The following is a 25,046-nucleotide window of genomic DNA, read 5'->3' as shown; positions in this document are numbered from 1 at the left end:
TGTAAAGGGGAAGATTGTGTGTTTACATGTCATCTCACTTTAAGACAATTCAGAATCAATGAGTAGCAGTGTCGTAATGTATTCTGAAATGGATTAGTTTAGCAAAAACCACAGCAAAATTGGAGCCAGTAAGGCATTATGGGACAGGATGGAAGGGAGAGAAGGAAGAACACAGTAAAAGAAGAAAAACAGCCACTTCCTCACTTTCCTGGCTGCAGGAAAAAATCCGCACGTAGCCAGTGTTGTACCTTAGTAACAGCCACTTTGGGAGGAGCGTGCAAAGGCCGGGGAGGGGGGGAATTTGGAGAGGAAAGACACTGTTTATTTGGAGACCTGATAAGTAAAAGTGGCATGGCAGTTTTGTACTGTAAAGCAGAGATAGGCAAGCTGTGGACCTCCATTCATCGGATTCCAGTTCCCATCAGCCCCAGCCAACATGGTCAGTGGGCAGGAACTATGGAAGTTGTAGTTCAGCAATACCTGGCAGGCCACAGTTTCCCCAACCCTGATGTAAACCCTGCAGGATATAGTTGGATTTACTGACGAGAAAGCATGGCTACAATAGGGTTGCAGGGCCCTGAGTCAAGCAGGCTGGAGATAATCTTTAAAAAATCTAATGTGTTAACGGTGACACCATCAACCATCAATAGGCACACCCTTTGAAGAGCAATGAAAATGATGTTCAGTAAAGGTAAAGGGACCCCTAACCATTAGGTCGAGTCATGACCGATTCTGGGGTTGCGGCGCTCATCTCGCTTTATTGGCCGAGGGAGCCGGCGTACAGCTTCTGGGTCATGTGGCCAGCATGACTAAGCCACTTCTGGTGAACCAGAGCAGCGCACAGAAACGCTATTTAACTTCCCGCCGGAGCGGTACCTATTTATCTACTTGCACTTTGACGTGCTTTCGAACTGCTAGGTTGGCAGGAGCAGGGACTGAGCAACGGGAGCTCACCCCATCGTGGGGATTCGAACCGCCGACCTTCTGATCGGCAAGTCCTAGGCTCTGTGGTTTAACCCACAGTGCCACCCGCGTCAGTAGACTCTAGTAATTCTCATTTTATAAAAAGTTACAGAGTCCTAAAACATTATTGTACGATTTTAAAAAGTTGGAAATTTCCCATTTTTCTTCTGGAGAAAAGGGGGAGAGGTTACCATCCAAAGGCAAAATTTCAAATTTCTTGGACTTTTGCACAAGTTCCACCCCTTTACCACTCAACCACATCCCTGGGGACATTTGCTTTTGACGTCTCTTAATGACATCATGCCTTGCACCAAAATAACAGTGTGCCCTGTAACACGAGTCTTTGGCTTTGGGATGTTGGGAAACTGGGCAGTTTCGGCTAGGAATCCCTTGTGATATGATAAGCATCCTTACCACACCTGAAATTTCCATGTGAATAGCAACTAGCTCGCTGTGTGTTTGGTATTGCCAGTTAATAGCAAACTTTCTGACACTTTGACCCCAAAGTCAAAAGCAAAAGCAGTGCTTTTTTCTAGGGACTGCAGGGGTACACTTTGTTGGCAATCGGCCCCCTCGGGAAAGGCTGACTCCTCTTCCCAGGCACTTGGGCCTCTTGCCAGTGGTCAGCCTCTGGCAGATCTCCGCTCTATCCAGAGAAACTGGTGATAAGCGACACCTCCCTTTTGAGAGATGCACACTCACTTTCCCACAACATTCAATATGCTCAATAGAGAAGCCAATTGAGCTTTAAAGAGGGTTTTGAAGACAATTTAGACTGGTGCTCAGATGTAGCAGGAAAATGAAATTGCCCTGAAATAAAAAACCTATTTACATTGGCTTCAACAATGGGGCCGGCAAAGAAAAAGCATTTTATATATATTAAGAAGTCACCTATCAACGTGATTGTCTTCATCTTCATTTCTGTTGCCCCTAACAACCACCAGACAACATGAACATGACCTATATTTTCTTATCAAAATTGCTTCCCTCTGTTTGTTGCTCCCAGATTGTCCATGTGTGCTGGGTTTGTAATGTTTGTCGATTTCATTTGAATATATAAACGATCCAGGGGATGTTGTAAGGTGTTTGCTTTTTTATTAAATGTGTAAAGAAGTACTTTGTTCTGAATCAACATATAACTTAAAATGGATTTTTTATATATACTGTTTGTGTTGGAAAATTCACATAAGTTCTTTGCAGTTCTCCAGGTAACACACAAGAGTCATAACTCACAATTCCCGCCCCCTCAAAAAAGAGCTTATTAGTTTGTTATCTTCTAGTCTAGCATGACTTTCAGAGTCAAACAAAAGTCCTTAAAGTCCTTAAACTCTTGAGCCAATCCTAAAAGCCACAGTGTGGGGCCCTTCTTCAAAATGGCACAGGCTGTCTTTGATTAGAAAATATTGTTGCAGTGCAATAGTCCATGTGCAAAAAGCTTTGGGTTATGTCACAATACAGATAGGATTTTATTAGCTTCTTATCACTGTTGAAACATACAATACAATGGCATCGCATTCAGACAGATAAGAAAATATCAAGAATATCAGGCACATGCATGCATACAGTACAGTAATAGTATTTGAATCTGGACTATTCTGTACATACAAAATGAGCACAAAATACCTGCCAGCTAAGTGCTGTTTGTGATGGCACTTTCAATTGTGTTTGCCTCTCAGATCATGTTGCACGTGACCCAGGCAGCTAAATTTGGTGTTGGCTACACACTCCAGCTGATCTTCTTTTTTCCTTTGCATAATCTGATTTGGGAATCAGTTTTAGAGCTGTGGAGTTTCAGGCTAGTAAGTCACTGTACTAATTGGCTCTTAGAGTGAAACAAATTGCTCTGGGTTTCTTTATCTGCAGTCCGGTATACATATGCTCATGCAAGACTTTAACACACAAAGTTTTCATCCAGTGGGCAAGAATTGTATCTTATTAAAATGTATTACATGCTGGCAGCTACAACACTGTATTTCAAGCCATGTAAAATATTTAATATACTCTTCATAGTAAAATTGTCTTGATGCATATCATGTGGCTTTTTTATTTTTAGATAATTAAGAATAGATGGTTCTTGCAGTTGTTTGTGGACTTTTTCTATAATGGACATTATTTCTTATCCCCCAAAGCACTTAACTGCAAATCTACTAAATATAAGGGCTTTGAGCTTAGTTCTTTGCCTGGGAATGTATGACTGGCAATATTTCGCAAGGCATCTGTTACTCAGCACTGTAAAAGCAATGAGAAATAGGAAAAATTAATCAGTGGGAATTAATTCTTGCAACGGAGGGGTCTTAAAATCTAGCCCTGTTGCAAGCACTTTAATCCCATTGAAATCAATGGGATTTAATGCTCGGATTAGTCAAGGTCCACAATCAAAAACTCCATGTAAGCAGACTGTCCTATTTATTATAGACTATCTGTGCACCTGACTAAACCTAACATTCCTGAAAGTTGGAAGAAAATGGGACAGACCCTCTCTGCATAGAGCTCCGATGTATGTCAGAACTGCTGTGCGCACAGTGGAATCAGTGGAGTAAAAATCAATTGTGCACAATTTATGTCTGTGGAATCAGGTCCAAAAAGCTCATTTCCAAATATTTATTCCTTTGTACTTGTGCTTAATAGCTTAAGTGGATTTAAGTACAGCAACCGTAGCTTGTCAAGGCAAGCAACCTTCTGTTGCAAACGTTTTGTGTGCCTGCAACATTATTTCCTCTTGTGTTTTATTAAATGGATTATTTAAAAGCATTATTTGGCATACAATTCAGTGTGTTTTGTGTTGACTTTGTTAAACCTTTTCAGATTTATGTTTGTGTAATATAAGATTTGGGTATGTCGGGATGTTCAATATTGTAAATATGCACATGTTTAATAAACACTTTTCATTTTTAAAAAAATATTAATCTCCTTTTTAATGTTCATCTTAGATTTGTAATCTAGTTGCTCTTGGCAAATGAAAATTGTCTCCAAAAGGGGAAGTTTATGTAAATGGAAGAAAGTTGGTTCTTTTTCCTCCAGGCTATTGATGTAGAAATGTGTAGATGGGTAGGCTAGTAATATTTCATATTCTTATATGCCAGATAGGGGCTATTTGAGAACTAACTTTGTTCATCAATCTTACTATCAATCTGCAAATGCCTGTTTTTCCTCTGAATGCATGCACTGGGAAGTGAAAGCCCAGATCACTCCATGTGCCCAGACTTCAATAGGCACTCAAATCCCTGCTCACCCTCTATAATCATGCTGTTATCAACACATGTATTAATAACAAGGGGAAGTAGGACATAAAACAGCTTCACACTTGAGAAGAAAACTGGTTTATGGGTTATATTCTGGCATATGGGTTTCTCAAGTGTAGAGACAAAAAAATGCTTCTGCTGCTTAGTATATGCTGTTGGGCCAAATTCAATGTACATACAAAGCCTTATGCGGCTTATGACCCACATATCCAGTGGAATGCCTTCTCCCCCATTTGTGGAGCTCCTTCCCCCTTCAAATGTGATCGGTGTTGACCCTCATTTTCAGCACAGATTAAAAAGCATACATTTTCACCCAGACCTTTTGCTGAACTCTGCTTCCTTTGCACAAGCACTTTGCTTTTGTCCCTATATTGAATACTGTTGATTGTGATTTTAACTGGTTTTTTTTAATCTGTGCTGAATATTTTTGTGTTGCTGATGTAAACGACTTTAGTAGACATACTGCCTGAAAGGTCATTATTAGTATTAGTATTTTACAGTGTCCTACACTTCTAATCGACAAGTTCACACAGAGGGCATTACTGACTATATTCCTTGTGGAGCCTGTTGCTTTGGGGCATTCAAAGAAACTTGCCTGTAAGCAAATGCATGCCAACATTTTTCAAAAATACCTAGATAGGCTGATTTGCCTTGAGCTGTAGGAGCTTCATTCAATATTTTTCTTCCGTCATGACAGTGTTCAACTAGGTTTTCAGCTTTTTAAAAAAAGAAAAATGAAGCTTTCCCTCTTTGCCAATTCTCTGCAAACTCTATTTGAATCAATGTCATTTGAACATCTATTTGCATGTAAAGGGGAAGATTGTGTGTTTACATGTCATCTCACTTTAAGACAATTCAGAATCAATGAGTAGCAGTGTCGTAATGTATTCTGAAATGGATTAGTTTAGCAAAAACCACAGCAAAATTGGAGCCAGTAAGGCATTATGGGACAGGATGGAAGGGAGAGAAGGAAGAACACAGTAAAAGAAGAAAAACAGCCACTTCCTCACTTTCCTGGCTGCAGGAAAAAATCCGCACGTAGCCAGTGTTGTACCTTAGTAACAGCCACTTTGGGAGGAGCGTGCAAAGGCCGGGGAGGGGGGGAATTTGGAGAGGAAAGACACTGTTTATTTGGAGACCTGATAAGTAAAAGTGGCATGGCAGTTTTGTACTGTAAAGCAGAGATAGGCAAGCTGTGGACCTCCATTCATCGGATTCCAGTTCCCATCAGCCCCAGCCAACATGGTCAGTGGGCAGGAACTATGGAAGTTGTAGTTCAGCAATACCTGGCAGGCCACAGTTTCCCCAACCCTGATGTAAACCCTGCAGGATATAGTTGGATTTACTGACGAGAAAGCATGGCTACAATAGGGTTGCAGGGCCCTGAGTCAAGCAGGCTGGAGATAATCTTTAAAAAATCTAATGTGTTAACGGTGACACCATCAACCATCAATAGGCACACCCTTTGAAGAGCAATGAAAATGATGTTCAGTAAAGGTAAAGGGACCCCTAACCATTAGGTCGAGTCATGACCGATTCTGGGGTTGCGGCGCTCATCTCGCTTTATTGGCCGAGGGAGCCGGCGTACAGCTTCTGGGTCATGTGGCCAGCATGACTAAGCCACTTCTGGTGAACCAGAGCAGCGCACAGAAACGCTATTTAACTTCCCGCCGGAGCGGTACCTATTTATCTACTTGCACTTTGACGTGCTTTCGAACTGCTAGGTTGGCAGGAGCAGGGACTGAGCAACGGGAGCTCACCCCATCGTGGGGATTCGAACCGCCGACCTTCTGATCGGCAAGTCCTAGGCTCTGTGGTTTAACCCACAGTGCCACCCGCGTCAGTAGACTCTAGTAATTCTCATTTTATAAAAAGTTACAGAGTCCTAAAACATTATTGTACGATTTTAAAAAGTTGGAAATTTCCCATTTTTCTTCTGGAGAAAAGGGGGAGAGGTTACCATCCAAAGGCAAAATTTCAAATTTCTTGGACTTTTGCACAAGTTCCACCCCTTTACCACTCAACCACATCCCTGGGGACATTTGCTTTTGACGTCTCTTAATGACATCATGCCTTGCACCAAAATAACAGTGTGCCCTGTAACACGAGTCTTTGGCTTTGGGATGTTGGGAAACTGGGCAGTTTCGGCTAGGAATCCCTTGTGATATGATAAGCATCCTTACCACACCTGAAATTTCCATGTGAATAGCAACTAGCTCGCTGTGTGTTTGGTATTGCCAGTTAATAGCAAACTTTCTGACACTTTGACCCCAAAGTCAAAAGCAAAAGCAGTGCTTTTTTCTAGGGACTGCAGGGGTACACTTTGTTGGCAATCGGCCCCCTCGGGAAAGGCTGACTCCTCTTCCCAGGCACTTGGGCCTCTTGCCAGTGGTCAGCCTCTGGCAGATCTCCGCTCTATCCAGAGAAACTGGTGATAAGCGACACCTCCCTTTTGAGAGATGCACACTCACTTTCCCCTTTCATCTCAGCAGAAGAAAGAAACAGTTTTACTTTTATTCACAGACTGTACACTGTACACAAAGCTAGTACAAATCATGTTTGCTCTCTCACCAGCCTCCATACAACTCACTCCACCCTCCTTTGCAGCAACAACAGGAAGGTCTCAACTTACACTGAGAACACAACCTTGAGAAGAGCGTAGGACATCCTGTCTCACGCTCAGTAACATCAGAAGTATCACATGATGTAAACAATGTGCTGCTATCACGCAGCTGGTAAGCACACAAATCCCAATACACATACCCCTAAATATTTTACGAATCTTTGTACTTTTGTCCATTTACTGTATTTATTTTCCCCGATTTGAACTATAAAATGGTGATTTTCTTGAGTCAAAATGAGAGTACCCCTAAACTGAGCAAAAGTACCATATACCTTATCAGCAAATTTCAAGACGTCTGAACAGCTAATATAGCTAATGGTGAATTGGGTAATTCAAAATGCAACACTGAGCAGTAGTGTAAAGGAAGAAAAATGCTTATGAAGCCAGAATGGTTCTCTGAATGCACACCTGTATCTGCTTCCGTGTACAACGTCAGTGCCATGTTTAAATAACCACACAGTAAAGGACATTTGATTACGACTACAAATATTATGAACGGCAGCCAGCCTAAATGCAGAGCATTTTCCTTTTGATGGGCTTTCGGGCACCAACACATTACCGAGAGCTTAAAGAGCATATTTGTCCTTTTAATACCTGCACATAATTTCACCTAGTGGGCAGCTGGCTTTAATGGGATTTAGACATTTTCATCAGGAAGAGAATTTAGCATCCAGGCCTAAATTCCACAAATAATCCACCTGACGTACAGAATGGAACATAAAAGAAGAATCTGAATGCCAAATCACAGTTCCAGAAATGAGAAAAAACCTGTTGCTATTTATTGCCAAGTGATGCTTGCAAGATGGAAGCAGAAGATGTCTTAGCATCATTTCTCTAGGTGTTTACCTTGCGTGGAAATTGTAAAATACCGATCCATTGCGAGAGAGATTTCTTTATTTACTTGAGAAGACACAGTGGCAGAGCTGTCGAGCATGCGTGATCATTCTGTAAGTCCAATCACATCTTGCCACAGGGAATGCTTTTCAAAAAGATTCTCTCAGTTCTCTGTTTACAGAGCTTCTGGTCTTGACACCTTCACACCTGTAACTCCGAAGCAGCAGGGGAAATTGCTCTAAAGGAAAATATGTATATAACTTCCAGGTTTGTGCTAGATACCGAAACCTCTCAAAAGCTGTATGTGGCGTTTCCCACATAGCCTGCACATCTAGTATACAGCCAAAACAGTATTTTCCCCTTCTACAGAATCCCAGGAACGGTTGTTTGTTAAGGGTGCTGGGAATTATAGCTCTGTGAGAAGTAATTGACAGTTCCCAGGGTTCAGGGGGTGCTTAAAGGTGCTTTAAATGTAAATGTATTGGGAGCAGCTGCCAAGACCACGTAACACTGGTCTTGAAAGACCTACCTTGGCTCCCAGTACGTTTCTGAGCACAAGTGTTGGTGCTGACCTTTAAAGCCCTAAATGGCCTCTGCCCACTATACCTGAAAGAGCATCTCCACCCCCATCTTTCAGCCCGGACACTGAGGTCCAGCTCCGAGGGCCTTCTGGTGGTTCCCTCACTGTGAGAAGCGAAGCTACAGGGAACCAGGCAGAGGGCCTTCTCAGTAGTGGCACCCACCCTGTGGAACACCTTCCCATCAGATGTCAAAGAAATAAACAACTATCTGACGTTTAGACGACATCTGGAAGGAGCCCTATTTAGGGAAGTTTTTAATGACTGATGTTTTAATGTATTTTTAATCTTTTGTTGGAAGCCACCCAGAGTGGCTGGGGAAACCCAGCCAGATGGACGGGGTATTAACAACAACAACAACAACAGTCCAACAAATTGTTGTTATGTGTACACAGTCATAGTTTGCTCCTGAGTGCAAACTTTTCCTTCAGCAAATTGCCAGTGCGGGCTGTGGTGGGGAGAAGGAAAGGAAACAGAAATCTGAATTGGGACCCTGGCATAGGATGGGGGCGGGCTTTAACTCTTTGCCTTTCCTGTAGTTGCGATCCAGACTGGGCCCTGGGCCTGCAGTTTCCAAATGAGGGGGGAAATTGCCATCAGCTCTAATGGCAAATTTCTTCTAATTCAAATGGCAGAGGCAGCAGGGAGGGCAATATTGGTGAGGATGTTCATAGCTCAGTGACTTAACAAATGGATTCCTTGCAGGACCACAGTGATCGCTCATTGCGGCCTTAGTAGCTTCCTTGGGAAGTACAATACAATGGCTCCTTGTGACATTTCTAGATGTGTCCCATAGCAATATGTAATAGAAAGTATCATGTCACTATAACAAAACAAGAAAGACAACAGTTCATTCTGCATACATCAACATTTGTTGTTGTTTAGTCGTGTCCGACTCTTCGTGACCCCGTGGACCAGAGCACGCCAGGCACTCCTGTCTTCCACACATCAACATTTTTGTTGTTTAGTCGTGTCCAACTCTTTGTGACCCCATGGACCAGAGCACGCCAGGCACTTCTGTCTTCCACTGCCTCCCGCAGTTTGGTCAAACTCATGCTGGTAGCTTCAAGAACACTATCCAGCCATCCCGTCCTCTGTCGTCCCCTTCTCCTTGTCCCCTCCATCTTTCCCAGCATCAGGGTCTTTTCCAGGGAGTCTTCTCTTCTCATGAGGTGGCCAAAGTATTGGAGCCTCAGCTTCAGGATCTGTCCTTCCAGTGAGCACTCAGGGCTGATTTCCTTCAGAATGGAGAGGTTTGATTTTCTTGCAGTCCATGGGACTCTCAAGAGTCTCCTCCAGCACCATAATTCAAAAGCATCAATTCTTCAGCGATCAGCCTTCTTTATGGTCCAGCTCTCACTTCCATACATCACTACTGGACATCAACATTTCAGTGAGCTCAAAGCTCACCAGTAGGTCAGGTAAACATAACTATAATAACTTCACATCCAAAAGTAGCCCCAAAGCTCTTTTGGCCTGGAACTGATTGGTGTAAAAGTAATCTCTGCATATAAGCTTCCAAACCCACACAGCCATGTTGGAGTATAAAGGAGCACATTAATCATACTTTATGTTGGCTGGGATCCAAAGAGCTACTGTAGATTCACACGAGGGTCCTCCAGCCCTGTAGAATTGCTTTAATAGCCCACCACTGTGCCACATTGCAAACTTGTTTTTGAAATTCTGAGTTTCCAAAAGCAGCTTGCCAAAGGATACTGTTCAGGAAAAGCAAGGCGTAAAGCTCCTTTTGGGCTTGCATAACTAGTTTCATGGTTTTTGGATCCTGGCAACTGACTCCAGTGAGTCTGGACTGAAAGTTCTCATTCAAATCCTCAGAGAAATGCGAAAAAACTTCTGATCAGAGATTTCCTGTGCTTTATAAGATGCAATCAATTAGGCAGCCTTGGAAGTGAACAGTCACTTCACCTTGAGTATTGACACACACACAAGTAACTGAAAATTGAGGGATGGCATAATATTTACATAAGCAATCATCTGAAATGTAAATGAAAGGTAAGCACTTCTATCAAAAAATGGCTGCTTGAAAATGAATCATTCTTTTCATATGCTACCCCAATATATGTTGGCACTCAAACTCTGCTGAGAATGTTAAAAGTCCATCAAATTCCTCAGTTGCCTCGCTGAAAGATTCATTTCCAAGGCAGTGGAAGAAACAATAAGGGAGGTCATCTCTCTTAGACCTGGGCCTTACCAACAGGAAGGAGATTTTTTATGAAATGAAAGTACAGTAGTACCTTGGTCTAAGAACAGCTTAGTTTATGAACAACTTGGATTAAGAACGCTGCAAACCTGGAAGTAGGTGTTTTGGTTTGCGGCCTTTGCCTTGGAATAAGAACATGTTCCGCTTCCTGCTGAGTGTGTTCCATTTGTAAATTGAGTCCCCCGCTGCTATGGGAAAGCACACCTTGGTTTAAGAATGCTTTGGTTTAAGAACAGACTTCTGGAATGGATTAAGTTCATAAACCAAGGTACCACTATACAAGGAACCTTCGGAGGAAGTGTTCATGTCCTATTGGGTTTCATTATACAGAGTTAAAGGATAGCTGAGTATAGTTGGACGTGCACTTTGGCATTTACAGATGAACTGAGATATAAGAAATGGAAGAAAGAAGGAAAAGTATACAGGAGTAGCCAACAGTTGCAGGGAAGGTCAGGTGGGCCAAATCTCAGAATGAACCCAAGCTTGCAAGAGAGGTTGAAAATAATAAGAAAAAGTTTCTTTGGCTATGTTGAAAGCAAGAGGAAGATCGAGCGAGTAGTAGGTCCCTTGCATGGAGAAGATAGAGAAATGCCATTGGATGACAGAGAAAAGGCAGAACTGCTCAACGCCGACTTTGCCTCTGTCTTCACCCCAAAGAAAAGCAGTGCTCAACCTGTTGATGATAGAAATGAATGATGCAAGGAGGGTGCTAAAACCAAAGCTAGAAAAGGGATGGTAAGGGGAACACATAACTACTTTAAATGAATTCAAATCTCCAGGGCCTGATGAGCTGCACCCAAACCCAGAAAGATGGGCGGGGTATAAATAATAACATTATTATTAAAATTATTGTTATTAAAATAGATCTGGTGCAGGCCTTCAAACTAGCAGAAACTACTGTCAAACAAATAATTTACTTCTTTTACTTGTGTTAGTTATCGACTTGTCAAATAAAGTTCCCTCCATCTTTCAAAATACTGAAGTATTTAAGTAGAAGTACATAAAAAGCCTTTTAGCAAGTGTAGGAGCCAAGTTGTGGGATAATTCCTTCAAATCAAAACGTAAGTAATGTAAGCTTTCAAATTCCACAGATGACTATCAACAGAACGTTAGCCTAATTTAAAGCTTTGATGTTCAGTAGCAAAATTAAAGAGACTCCTTTTTTATCCTATCCAACAAGTGACAATTGGGACTAAAGGAGTTTGTGGGTTTAATCTCAGAACCTTTGTCTATAATCTTTGTGCAGAAGAGGGTGACCATGGTGATTGAGGGTCTGGAAACCAAGCCTGATGAGGAATGGTTGAAGGACTTGGGTATGTTTAGTCTGGTAAAGAGGAGACATGATAGCCGTCTTCAAGTATCTGGAGGGTTGTCACATGGAAGATGGCGCAAGCTTGTTTTCTCCTATACTAGAGGCTAGGACTCAAACCAAATGATTCAAGTTACGAAAAAGGAGATTCTGACTAAACATCAGGAATAACCTGTGGACAGTAAGAACTGTTCGACATTGGAACAGAAAAGAGGTGATGGACTCTCCTTCCTTAGAGGTTTTTAAGCAGAGGTTGGCTGGCCATCTGTTGTTTATAATCTTGTTGAGATTCCTGCATTGTAGAGGGTGGACTAAATGCTCCTCAAGGTCCCTCCCAAGTCTACAATCCTGTGATTTTATGATTCTATGCTACTATCATATGTACCTTTCCCTGCCCACGCCCCTCTGCAAATGGTCTACTTTCATTTTTGTGGTTGTTGGCAAGCGATTCCACTTCCAGCAGAAATCAGCAGCCACAACCCAGCACACATGGACAATCTGGGAGCAACAAACAGAGGGAAGCAATTTTGATAAGAAAATATAGGTCATGTTCATGTTGTCTGGTGGTTGTTAGGGGCAACAGAAATGAAGATGAAGACAATCACGTTGATAGGTGACTTCTTAATATATATAAAATGCTTTTTCTTTGCCGGCCCCATTGTTGAAGCCAATGTAAATAGGTTTTTTATTTCAGGGCAATTTCATTTTCCTGCTACATCTGAGCACCAGTCTAAATTGTCTTCAAAACCCTCTTTAAAGCTCAATTGGCTTCTCTATTGAGCATATTGAATGTTGTGGGAAAACATCAGAAATGTGTTAGCGCTAAAAGTGTTTTTAAGCTAGAAATATGTCTCTCTCACTCACTCGTGCTCTCTCTGCTTTTCCCTGAGCACCAAATGTTATATGGAAGCAAATGCTATTTATTATCTACATACAAATAACTCCGATATCATTCTACAATTTAAAGCCTTTACCGGCTGAGGGAAAAAGTGTTATGGCCTTGTGGAACAGATTCATGCTCAGTTTTTGCTGTTGTAAAATTATATTTATGTACAGTGCCTGACATGGCGTTGTTTTTCTGCGAGGGCTGCAGTAAGTCACTGAGTTTTATGAGAAATGCACTATAGCAATGTTTTGATTTTGTTTATATATTTACTTACTTCCTTTTGCATTTTGGTTTAAAAAGAAAAATGCCAGTCTGCGGAGCGAGCCAAAATATTTCCCCCTGTTGTGGTAAAATCAGTGAGGCTGGTACACAGAAAAGGGGGAGAAAAATTTCCTTGCTAATCGTACTGACTTTTGCTCTCTATGTCAGTCCACTCATGATAATAAACATATTTGTTTCCGAGACAGTTCTGTTACAGAACAGAGAGGACAAAATGGCATGCTTCATAGTAATTTTACCACATCAAATTGTCTGTCAGCCCTGTGACTGTAAGATGATGAATGGGACCACGATGGGAAATGATCGCTTAGGTTTTGGAGCAAATTGGACTGCATGAGGTGGTAGACAGACAGCACAATCTCACGGATGTGCTGAGTTCAGCAGAGCTTCCATGGTGTAACAGAGTAATCCTACAAGGCTGGAGTAAAGAGCAGTTGTGATGGGCAAATTGCCCAATCCAAAGCCCTGTAGGGCTTGGGCTCTTAGGCCGGCCCATGCAGAGCTTGTCTGAGGCCTGGGGCGAGAGTCTTGTTGGAATAAAATTATAAACTCAATCTGAAAAGCAGCCAGTCCCTGGAGACCCATGCCTGGCCGGCTCAGCCCTCCAAAGCCCATGGCAAGTGTACTTGGCTGCTCCCCAGCTCTGCTGGTACGAACATAGTATAGCACAGGGACACGGGTGACGCTGTGGTCTAAACCACTGAGCCTCTTGGGCTTGCCGATTGGAAGGTTGGCGGTTCGAATCCCTGCGACGGGGTGAGCTCCCGTTGCTCTGTCCCAGCTCCTGCCAACCTAGCAATTTGAAAGCACGCCAGTGCAAGTAGATAAATAGGTACTGCTGTGGCAGGAAGATAAACAGCGTTTCTGTGCACTCTGATTTCTGTCACAGTGTCCCATTGCACCAGAAGCGCTTTAGTCATGCTGGCCACCTGACCCGGAAAGCTGTCTGTGGACAAACACCAAGTCCCTCGGCCTGAAAGCAAGATGAGCGCTGCAACCCCATAGTTGCCTTTGACTGGACTTAACCATCCTGGGGTCCTTTAACTTTACCTTTAGTATAGCACAGTATAGGCTGTATCTATCCCAACATCAGTGAAGAGGAAAAATAAGCACACCCATCTCAGGCCCAGTGTACTTTCCACCCTGTCATTTCTCTGTTGAAAATAGGGGTGCCCTTTTCTATTATTATTATTATTATTATTATTATTATTATTATTATTATTATTGTATCCCACCCATCTGACCGGGTTGCCCCAGCCACTCTGGATTTCTTCCAACATATAGAAAAACATAATTAAGCACTAAACATTAAAAAGCTTCCTAGCAGAGAGGAATGGCAAACCAAGCTGTTGGCCTATGCTGAAATGGCAAAACTGACCAGAAAGCTCAGGGACCAAGAAGACAAGAAATTCTACAAAGTATCGGGAAAGTTTATAATTTATGAAGGAGACCACTGTAAGCAGTTGAAAATATTAGCAGGGTTTTAATCTCACTTGTAAATGTAACAAATACTAAGGACAATATGGAGAGATATAAAATATAGATTATGAAATAATATGCAGTTGGAAATGTTGACAATAAGAGCCATGGAAGGGGTTGGGGGGAAGTCTTGAGATTCAGAGTAATCTCTTTATATGCATGTGTATTCAGTATGGTTATAAATTTATATTTGTAAAATCAAATTAAAATGCTTTTTTAGAAAAGCTTCCCTACACAGGGCTGCCTTCAGATGTCTTCTAAAGGTTGTGAAGTTACTTATCTCCTTGGCTCACAAGTTGCATATCTCCATGCACTCCAACATTTCTCAGATGAAAATAGGAACTTCCTAAGGGACACGGGTGGCACTGTGGGTTAAACCACAGAGCCCAGGACTTTGCCGATCAGAAGGTCAGCGGTTCGAATCCCTGTGTCAAGGTGAGCTCCCGTTGCTCGGTTCCTACTCCTGCAAACCTAGCAATTCGAAAGCATGTCAAAGTGCAAGTAGATAAATAGATACTGCTCCGGCGGGAAGGTAAACGACGTTTCCGTGCACTGCTCTGGTTCGCCAGAAGTGGCTCAGTCATGCTGGCCACATGACCCGGAAGCTGTATGCCGGTTCCCTCGGCCAATAAAGCGAGATAATTGCTGCAATCCCAGAGTCGGTCACGAATGAACCTACCTTTTAAGGGAAAGTGGAAACTTCCAGGATCAAATCAGAAACCGGGACAGCTTCTGTAAATCCAGGACTGTCCCTGGAAAGTAGGGGCACTGGGAGGGTCTGTCCTGTTCCCATGAAATGCTTGAGCTTTAAGGTGTATTTTCTCTTGTTCATGGGTAATGGGATGGGGAGCTTTGGGGGTTTTCATTGGGGGGGGGGTTGGGAGTAGGATGGGTTTGGATCCCAGAGATCTGAAACCTCTCCTGATCCACTCCAGGAATGCCCCACCCAAAACAGTGGGCCTTCCCACAATAGCCAGAAGGCTTCTGAAACCAGGGAGGTCTCTGGGGACGTTATGTTCCCTGAGGGACTGTAGGATTGTGCTGGAAATGTGCACACAATTGTAGCCTCAAGTAGTAAAATGTCGAGCCTTATCAGCTCAGTCTACAGCTATGTGCCAATTAGAATGCCTAAACAGGAATTCTGAGAGCATATTTGTGTTTTCTGTTGAAAGGCGGAGACCTGCACACATTGACTTACTGCCTCCTTTCCCTTGGGGTAAACATTTGAATGAAATCCACCACTGCCCCCCCCAAAAAAAGGTAAGAAATTGCTAAAGCTACAATAGAGGAGAAAGCCTATCCAAGCTAACATTTTGTCTTGACAATTTTTAGGTGAGATCCCACTCAATTTGTTCCGCTTCTCTTTCCCGAAATGAAAACGAAGTTAAAAGTTTTCCTGTGAGGAATTTATTCCATCAGAAGTGGCGGTGCAAATTGTCCGTGTGTTTCCATTGTCTCAAACTATATAAATCTGATTTACTTTCAAACCTCCCTCTCTACACCGTTCCACTTTAAAACCAGACATAAAATAACTGGAGCCAGCTGGGATTACAGTGGCATAAAGCAGGTGCTGTCTTCCGCCACAAACCTTCCTTTTTCTTTCTTTTTTATTCCTTCTCTATTAAGAGTCTGCACTAAACGAATATTTATCTGGCTGAGACTGGGTGAATATTGATGGTTCATATGCAGCAGCGAGCCCAGAATACACGTAGGAATGATTGAAAAGACACTCTCCAGAAAGGTTGAGCGAACATAAGAATCTAGCTTTGCAGGAGGGACTGGCGCTGCATTTTCACTTACACTCTCAGCTGCAGAGGTCAGTCAAAAAGACAAGGGGAGGGCAGGGAAGCCCCACTGGAGAAGAAAAGTAACTTAACTGTTTGGGGGATAAAGGGTGTGGCACTAGAGGGGGTCCTAAGCAGGGAGGAAGCAAGGATGAGGAAGAAGTAGCAGAAAAAATTAAAGACTAGAGAGCTAGGCTATGGCACACTGGCTAAGAACACAGTGTGGAGACCGGGTCAAATATATGTTGGAAATGTAAAGAAAAAGAAGGTACTATGTATCATATGTGGTGGGAATGTAGAGAAGTTAAAAAAAAATGGGAAATGATATACAATGAATTGAAAAAAAAATGTTTCAAATGACATTTGTAAAGAAACCAGAAGCATTTTTGTTAGGGATTTTAGGACGAGACTCGCCAAGAAAAATAAAGAATCTATTTAGGTATGCTACAACAGCAGCAACCTAAACAGCATCTTAAAAAGCAGAGACATCACCTTGCCAACAAAAGTCCATATATGGTAGTTAAAGCTATGGTTTTCCCAGTAGTGATGTATGGAAGTGAGAGCTGGACCATAAAGAAGGCTGATAGCCGAAGAATTGATGCTTTTGAATTATGGTGCTGGAGGAGACTCTTGAGAGTCGCATGGACTGCAAGAAGATCAAACCTTTCCATTCTTAAGGAAATCAGCCCTGAGTGCTCACTGGAAGGACAGATCGTGAAGCTGAGGCTTCAATATTTTGGCCACCTCATGAGAAGAGAAGACTCCCTGGAAAAGAACCTGATGCTGGGAAAGATGGAGGGCACAAGGAGAAGGGGACGACAGAGGACGAGATGGTTGGACAGTGTTCTCGAAGCTGCCAACATGAGCTTGACCAAACTGCGGGAGGCAGTGGAAGACAGGAGTGCCTGGCATGCTCTGGTCCATGGGGTCACAAAGAGTCGGACACGACTAAACAACTAAACAACAACACAACAGCGGCAAAAGTCTTGTTAGCACAAGGATGGAAGAAGGAGGAAATCCCAACGAAAGAACAATGGCAAGAAAAACTGATGAGTTATGCAGAGTTGGCAAAGTTGACACATAAACTACATGAGAAGGACAATCGTGACTTCAACGAAGATTGGGAACTTTTTACAAACTACTTAAAAAAACAACAAAATGACTTGGACTCCTTGGTAGGTTTTGAATAAACATCCACAAATTTATTAATAAAATACATGACAGATAAGGTAATGATGTGTACAATTTTTAACATGCAGAGAATAATATGTGCAAATAAATCAGAGAGGGGAGCTGAGAGAAGTCTTTGGTGGGGGAGGAGAGGGAGGGACGGGGGGAATAAAAAGGGGGGTGGGGATTTAAGATGGGGCATTAGCTGAAGGTGGAAGGCCTTTGGCTACAAAAGGCGGATAAGCATGTAACCAGTATGTCTGTATGTATGCAATAGGTTAAAGAGAATGGCTGTATACAGTGGCGTAGCGTGGGTTGTCAGCACCCGGGGCAAGGCAAGTAATTTGCGCCCCCTAACCCGTGGATTTGCGCCCCCTAACCCTAACCCCCAGATGTTGCGCCCGGTGCGGCCGGCCCCCCCCCTGCACCCCCACGCTACACCACTGGCTGTATATACTGACGGATGAAGAGAAAGGATTCAGAGTAACAGAAAGGGTAAACCAGAAAATATACGGTAGATGATTTCCAGCTCAGATTAGTAGTGAGTGGACAAAAAGCACTAGCAGAAGCTACACACTACAACACACAAGACTAGTATGCATTCAACAACAACAGATTAATGAAATATTAAATATTCACATACCTTCTTTAGCAAACGGTTAGCCACCTGTTTGGATTCACAGCAAAGAAGACTGGTTTGTTTGTTTGTTTGTTTGTTTGTTTGTTTGTTTTTGTCCATCACACATGCAGACCCAAAATAGACCAACAGAAATGCGCACAGATTTCTCTACAGAAAATACTGGATATTCATTATCTGTCCGTCAGCAACCAGATCTAGCAGGAATTGAAACATAGACCCATAGAAATGTAGTTAGGAATGCAATCCTATGCACCGTACTCAAAGGAAAGCGAGCATTAGGTGCAGATTCCCTTTTTACATCTTAAAAATAAGGGGCAGGGGAAGGTTGTCCTGTGTGGCTAATGTTGCTATAAGACGTCTGATGCACATTTACATGGGAGTCAGCCCCACTGAATGTAACGAGACTTATTTCTGAGTAAGCAGGCATAGGGTGGCATGGGCAGTGTTTTGACAAAAATGCTGTTAAAATCCACTTCTTGCCATTTAATCGAGCAGCTGCTTATGGAAAGCATCTATCTTCTGCTCTTTAAAATTCCCCAAAAGGAGCCTCAGCCTTCGGTTTTGAGCATGAGGAAGTTTCAGCTGAGAGAGATAGAGAGAGAGAGAGAGAGAGAGAGAGAGAGAGAGAGAGGGGGAGAGGGAGAGAGGGAGAGAACAGGAATTGAGCAAGGGAACAGTGGTCCCATGGTGGTTATTCGTGGCCCAGCCTGGCCTGACCACCTCTCTCATCTCCTTAAGACACTGTTACAGCTGCCACATGTTACCTTTTTGGGAAATGTTGTGGGTGGCTGGAGAGGATATACTGATTAAATATTATCCTTCCTAACTCATGCTAGTGAGTGTATTCATACAGCTGAGTACATTTCCCCCCTTTTACACAGCAGGAAGCTAGTTGCAGATTTGTTATAATCTCTTTACTTAAGCAATCCAATCTGGCTTTGTTCAGATTGGGTTTGGTTCCTGGCAAGTCCCCTTTTATCCCTCCTAAAGAGAATAAAGACACAGGAAGCTTCTTTTAAAAGTAATAAGAAGTTTACTCACATTCAGTTCACAGTTGGGTCCCTGAAGGCATTCTTCAGTTTAGAGTTACAGAAGAGGGTTTGAGTTCATCCCATATGGGAATGAGCCCATGTCCTGGTGGCTGAGAGCTACCAGACAACAAAATACACCTGCATCAAGAGAGCATGGCATCTCGAGGAAGAAGAGTCAAGAAGGTGATGGCTGCGTGACTGGGCCCTTTTGTTAGGTCTGGAAGGGCCACGCCCACCTGCCTGGTCACATGCAAAGGAAGGATGCTTCAGACCAGGTGTAACAGGAAGTTCAACTGGCTGGACCAACATTCCCGTGCATGTCCACTCTAGGCAAACAGGAAATGTTGTATTTGACTGCTTATATTACATCCCACACATTTTTGGACCTCTCCTTTCATGTTAAGGTATTCTTTGAGACTTACAAGGCTGTGCTCTCCATTGCACAACAGTTCAGCTGCTTGAGACACACTTGCACAGACCACACAGCTGATCTGCAGGAGATAAAGGCATCAGGACCCAAGATTCAGGACTTGGATTCCCCCAGGCCTAACTCTTAACGAAGACCCTACTAGAAGCTTGGCAGGCAAAACCTGTGCTTGCTGGCCACTGAGCTACTTTCCCTCCCCCCTTTCCATTGTTAGTAATTATGGCCCTATCCTGCCAACTGTTACCATAAAGCAGCAATGCTGCAGCAAGCAAAGGCTCTAGCAGCTCAGTCAGCTGCAGGTGGCTGCAAAGCCAAACAGGATGTTTGTGACTGTTGCCATGGGAACAAAGGGGCAGTCCATTCTGTACTGAGCACCGGATGTTAGCTCAGTGTGTGTGTCATATGACCCGTACTGGAAGTACATGGGTGGAGTTTATTCTTACTGCTGTTGAGTGCAGACATGTTTCTCTGTACTGATGTAAGAGACAGAAATAAAGAATGTAAATAGATTTCTGTCTGCTTCTTTCCCCTCCCTGGGGAGACCAAAGGGGAGAGAGAAGAAACGGTGTGTTCTTCACATATCTGGGAAGAATCGCCGAGACCTCGCCTGCTTATCTGCCGGGAGTAGCAGTGGGGAGGTCGCCAAGGAATATCTGCCGGTGCCTACGCTGTGGCACATTCCTCTGACCCAGGCAGATTTCCAACACCAACATCCTCTGGCAGGTAGCAGGTAGGGTTATCGAGTCCCATCGAATGAAAATTTCTGCCAGGGGTGGTTTTTTCCATCGCTTAAGCCGCTGTGATTTGGGGAACTGGGGAAATCCTGTTTCTGTGCCACAGTAGCAATCAAAGAAACAGGCCACACATTCAAACATCGCCTCCGATCCCTTAGCGACAGACAGAGCCTGTGGGCTTGCAAGGACCAAGCAACCCTATGTCTGTGCTTCAGAATTTATTGTGTTGCTCAGTCGTTCTTTATATTTTCCCTTCATAGCTCTTATCACGCTTGCTGCCCAACCAGCCAGCAGAGCAGCTGTAATTGTGGGAAAGAGGTGGAAAATGTCATCTCCTAAATCAAAAATCCTATGACAATTGAGTAATGGACGAGTTGTTCCTCCGAGGCAGTTAATTCCTGGGAAATAATGTAGTAGAAATTCTGTGGTTGTACAACAGCTTTCATGCTCTCCCGAGGCACTTCTGAAAGGGTCTCTCTCTGTGAACACGCCTGATCAACAACCATGTTTAGTGAGAAGATGTGTGGTATTACAGCACTGAGTGGAGCAAGAAGACATTATCTCTCTTACTTATGCCAATATGTGTTATGATACTCCAACTGAGAACTATACTAGAAGTGATGTTAATTGTGTGCAAGCAATTAACACACACATTTTTGAAGGCTAAATAGCTGCCATGAAGGGGCAGGCAGGGCTCCAAGCAAGACCAGGAGCATAGGGGGAGGGAAGGCAACCCTTTTCTGATGATGATGAAAACCTCCTGACACCACAAAGCTGTTCTTAGACCTGGGAGAAAGGCTTTCAATGGGTCTAGTGAGAGCTTCCACCCTGGAGGTAAATTTTGGGGTGAATTTCATGTCCTGATCCCCTGGACTACCTGGCAGACAGACAGTGTGCTGAGGTGAAATTCAGAGGCCAATCCACACAAAGTCCAAAGATCAGGAAACACAGTCTGTCTGGGCTCTGTCCAAGTAAGCCAAGATAGAAGTTCAGCAGTCAGGATACAGTCCGGAGTCAATCCCGAAATAGAAACCCAAGAAGGGGAATCCCTGGTGACGTCCATCAATGTGGGCAGTTGAGCAGACCCACCACCTCAGCTCTGTTGCCTTCTGATGCTATGCCTGCTGATTGCTGCATCTGGCCTGGTTGGGCAGGTGATCCTCCTGAATGTTTGCTCTGTTGTTCTTTCTCCTCCCTTCCTTCAGGGCTCAACTATTTACATAACCTACCTGCTGCGTCTTGTCTGAAAACATTGTACAAGTATATTTTATTAGAAATGAGCATTTGATTTCAGTACGGTGAAGGTCAAGATCTCACTGAGAGTTCTCAAACTCCACAGTCTTAAGGAAGACCCCCCCCAAAAAAGTTTACCTTTCCTCATACAGTGGTACCTCGGGTTACAGATGCTTTGGGTTACAGACGCTTTGGGTTACAGATGCTTTGGGTTACAAACTCTGCTAACCAGAAAGTGGTTGCCCCAGGTTAAGAACTTTGCCCCAGGATAAGAACGGAAATCACACGCCAGCAGCGCTGCGGCAGCAGGAGACCCCATTAGCGAAAGCATGCCTCAGGTTAAGAACCATTTCAGGTTAAGAACGGACCTCTGGAACGAATTAAGTTCTTAATCTGAGGAACCACTGTATATATTTTTCTGACCTATATCTCCCTACCCACCTGTTTTGCAATACCCACCTGTGGAGCTTCTTGGGCTTCCTAACAAATATTTCATTTTAATTTAGCGGTACCTCAGAAATTCAGGGAGTGGTGGTTCAGTATAGAGCATTCTCTGTGGCAATCCCTAAGCGGTGAAAATCCCTCTCCACAGAGGTACATCTGACACCATTGCATAGCTTTCATCACACTCTGAATATGTTTACGCTGGCCTTTATATGGGTGTGTGTGTGTGTGTGTGTGTGTGTGTGTTGCACCTTCCATGTTCTTTAATTGTATATAGTTCTAAAGTATTTTAATTTTGCATTTTTGCACCGCTGTAACCTGCCCTGGCGAGGTTGAGCAAGAAATGAGTGACAGCGAGAGGCTAAAAGTTTATCTCAAAGTGAAGCCTGTTACTTTGCATTCCAGCCTTGAGGTGGGCAGTCTGCCAAATGTCAGTTATTATTATTTTTTCTCTTTACAAACTTTATTGAAAATTTTAAGCACAGTTGTCTTCCAAGAAAAATACCTGTACATATGTTAAGGCTTGCATGTAGTCCTCTGCACAGCATCAAAGCAAACTTGGAAAATCTTTTTACATTACAGATTCAGCTCACAACCGCAGGGTATACTTCAATCTAAAGCATTAAGATAATTTCTCCGTAGTGGCTGCAGCAACTGAGACAGAAAGGAGATTACTGTACTCTTGCTGATAAACGATCTAAATCAAGCCCATACAGAGCCAAAGCCCATATTTCTTTGTTATTCCTCTTATCACCCTCCAATGGTGAGTTAAGCATTCCGTAAGTGCTATATTGTATTGGGTCAAAGTTTCTGTGGTGGGAGAGGGTTTTCCCCCTCCCACTTGGAAGCATCCATCTGTCTCACTGCTGTCACAAGAAAGAAGACCAATTGTTTATGCTTAACATTTTTATCGGTATTGTTTTCCAGTGACAGCAGGGCTTGCATGGAATTGGATTCAAGATGGTGCCCCATAATGTTGTTGTTATTTAATCGTTTAGTTGTGTCCGACTCTTCGTGACCCCATGGACCAGAGCACGCCAGGCACTCCTGTCTTCCATTGCCTCCCGCAGTTTGGTCAAATTCATGCTGGTAGCTTCGAGAATACGGTCCAACCATCTCATCCTCTGTCGTCCCCTTCTTCTTGTGTCCTCCATCTTTCCCAACATCAGGGTCTTTTCCAGGGAGTCTTCTCTTCTCATGAGGTGGCCAAAGTATTGGAGCCTCAGCTTCAAGGGGCTTGAATAACTCAGAGAAGCTATGAGCTATGCCATGCAGGGCCACCCAAGATGGATAGGTCATAGTGGAGAGTTTTGACCAAAAGTGATCCACCTGGAGCAGGAACCAGCAAGCTACTCCAGTATCCCTGCCAAGAAAACTCCATGGCCAAAGTGCCCCGTAATTGCAGATGGCAATGACAAAGTTCAGAAACACTGGCAACTGTCAGTTAGACTCCTACAGTTATCTCCAAGTTGTCCATATGCCTTACTACTTCACAGTTCGACCTCCTAGTTTATATGCTGGACAGGAGGACTAAAAAGGCCACGTTTTGCTAGGCCAGCTAATGAACATTATTATTCATTATTAGCTCTCACTGACTTATAAATATAGGTTAAAGGGGTGGCAGATATAGAGAGATGGCGGAAGGTCATTAGTCAGAGAGTTTTGACTGAGAAAGTATAAAATGGCCATCATAGCAATATTTAGCGTCAGCGGAAACAGTTTGGTCAGTGTGTGCAGATTTACACATGGAAAAACCCGAGCTAGCAGCAAAGCCTAAGCAAGAAGCTGAAAAAGAAGAGTTTCTGGGCCAACCACAAAAACTGTAGCTAATCTGTGCACACAGGGGCAGGGGTGCAGCATGGGCGAACCACTGGGGTGGTTGCCCCAGGCACAAAATTGTTAGGGGTGCGTTTGGAGGATGGATGGTGGCTAAGAGATTGAGGTTGAATCTTGAAAAGACAGAAGTACTATTTTGGAGGGACAGGAGGCGGGCGGGTGTGGAGGACTCCCTGGTCCTGAATGGGGTAACTGTGACCCTGAAGTACCAGGTCCACAGCCCGGGAGTCATTCTGGACTCACAGCTGTCCATGGAGGTGCAGGTCAATTCTGTGTCCAGGGCAGCTGTTTACCAGCTCCATCTGGTATGCAGACTGAGACCATATCTGCCCATGGACTGCCTCGCCATAGTGGTGCATGCTCTGGTTATCCCCCACTTGGACTACTGCAATGCTCTCTACGTGGGGCTACCTTTGAAGGTGACCCAGAAACTACAACTAATCCAGAATGTGGCAGCTAGACTGGTGACTGGAAGCGGCTGCCAAGACCACATAACACCAGTCTTAAAAGACCTACATTGGCTCCCAAAGTGTTGGTGCTGACCTTTAAAGCCCTAAACAGCTTCAGCCCAGCATACCCGAAGGAGCGTCTCCACCCCCATCATTCTGCCCAGACACTAAGGTCCAGTGCCAAAGGCCTTCTGGCAGAGGGCCTTCTCAGTAGTGGCACCCGCCCTGTGGAACAGCGTCCCAGCAGATGTAAACAACTACCAGACTTTTAGACGACATCTGAAGGCAGCCCTGTTTAGGGAAGCTTTTAATGTTTAATAGACTATTGTATTTTAATATTCTGTTGGAAGCCACCCAGAGTGGCTGCGGAAACCCAGCCAGATGGGCGGGGTATTAATAAATAAATAAATTATCATCATCATCATCATTAAATTTCAACACCCAGTGCTGCCTCAAAACAGCTGTAGACTTCCATAACTGGGCTCCATTGAAAATGGTTTCTGCATGAGAACCAGGAAATGGCCTCTCCAGACAAGGGAACAACTCTTCTTTTCTTTATCTCTGCCTCTGCAATCTCCTGGGTGATGTGGATGCTATTAGGCAGTAGAATGTTACTCTGTACATTTTCCTGCCACCCACCCCCTCCGCATAGCCCCCTGGGTCCTGGCAACCCATGCTATGCCACTGCTCAGAGGCATACCTAGTCGTTGGCCACGTTGGCCCCCATCAAGGGTGCAGGCCCAGGGAGGTGCGAAAGTCAGAGAGACAGAGAGAGACAGTGATTGCCAAGGGTGCAAGGTACACCTCTGTATGCACTCACTTAATGGCAGAAGATAGGCAACTACTTCTTCTGCTGGATATATTTTGACATCTGCCTTAACATG

The 25,046-nt window shown here is 43.7% G+C and overlaps 1 long non-coding RNA gene across 2 annotated transcripts; it reads right to left on the bottom strand.

The window, feature by feature from the left end:
* Positions 1 to 7,592: 7,592 nt before the first annotated feature.
* Positions 7,593 to 19,372, bottom strand: LOC310825709. Of its 2 annotated transcripts, none has more exons than XR_014555469.1 (3): positions 19,050 to 19,372; positions 18,012 to 18,202; positions 7,593 to 7,900 (listed from the first exon to the last, which is right to left on the bottom strand). It is a non-coding gene; the product is annotated as an uncharacterized lncRNA (long non-coding RNA). The 2 variants fall into 2 exon arrangements; XR_014555470.1 differs by lacking the exon at positions 7,593 to 7,900 and adding an exon at positions 11,025 to 11,134.
* Between the last annotated feature and the right edge of the window lie 5,674 nt (positions 19,373 to 25,046).

The sequence above is a fragment of the Podarcis gaigeae genome (genome assembly GCF_964106915.1).
Source record: "Podarcis gaigeae genome assembly, chromosome: 10".
NCBI classification, from domain to species: domain Eukaryota; kingdom Metazoa; phylum Chordata; class Lepidosauria; order Squamata; family Lacertidae; genus Podarcis; species Podarcis gaigeae.
Note: the sequence above shows the minus strand (reverse complement) of the source record. Positions and strands in the feature narration are given on the sequence as shown.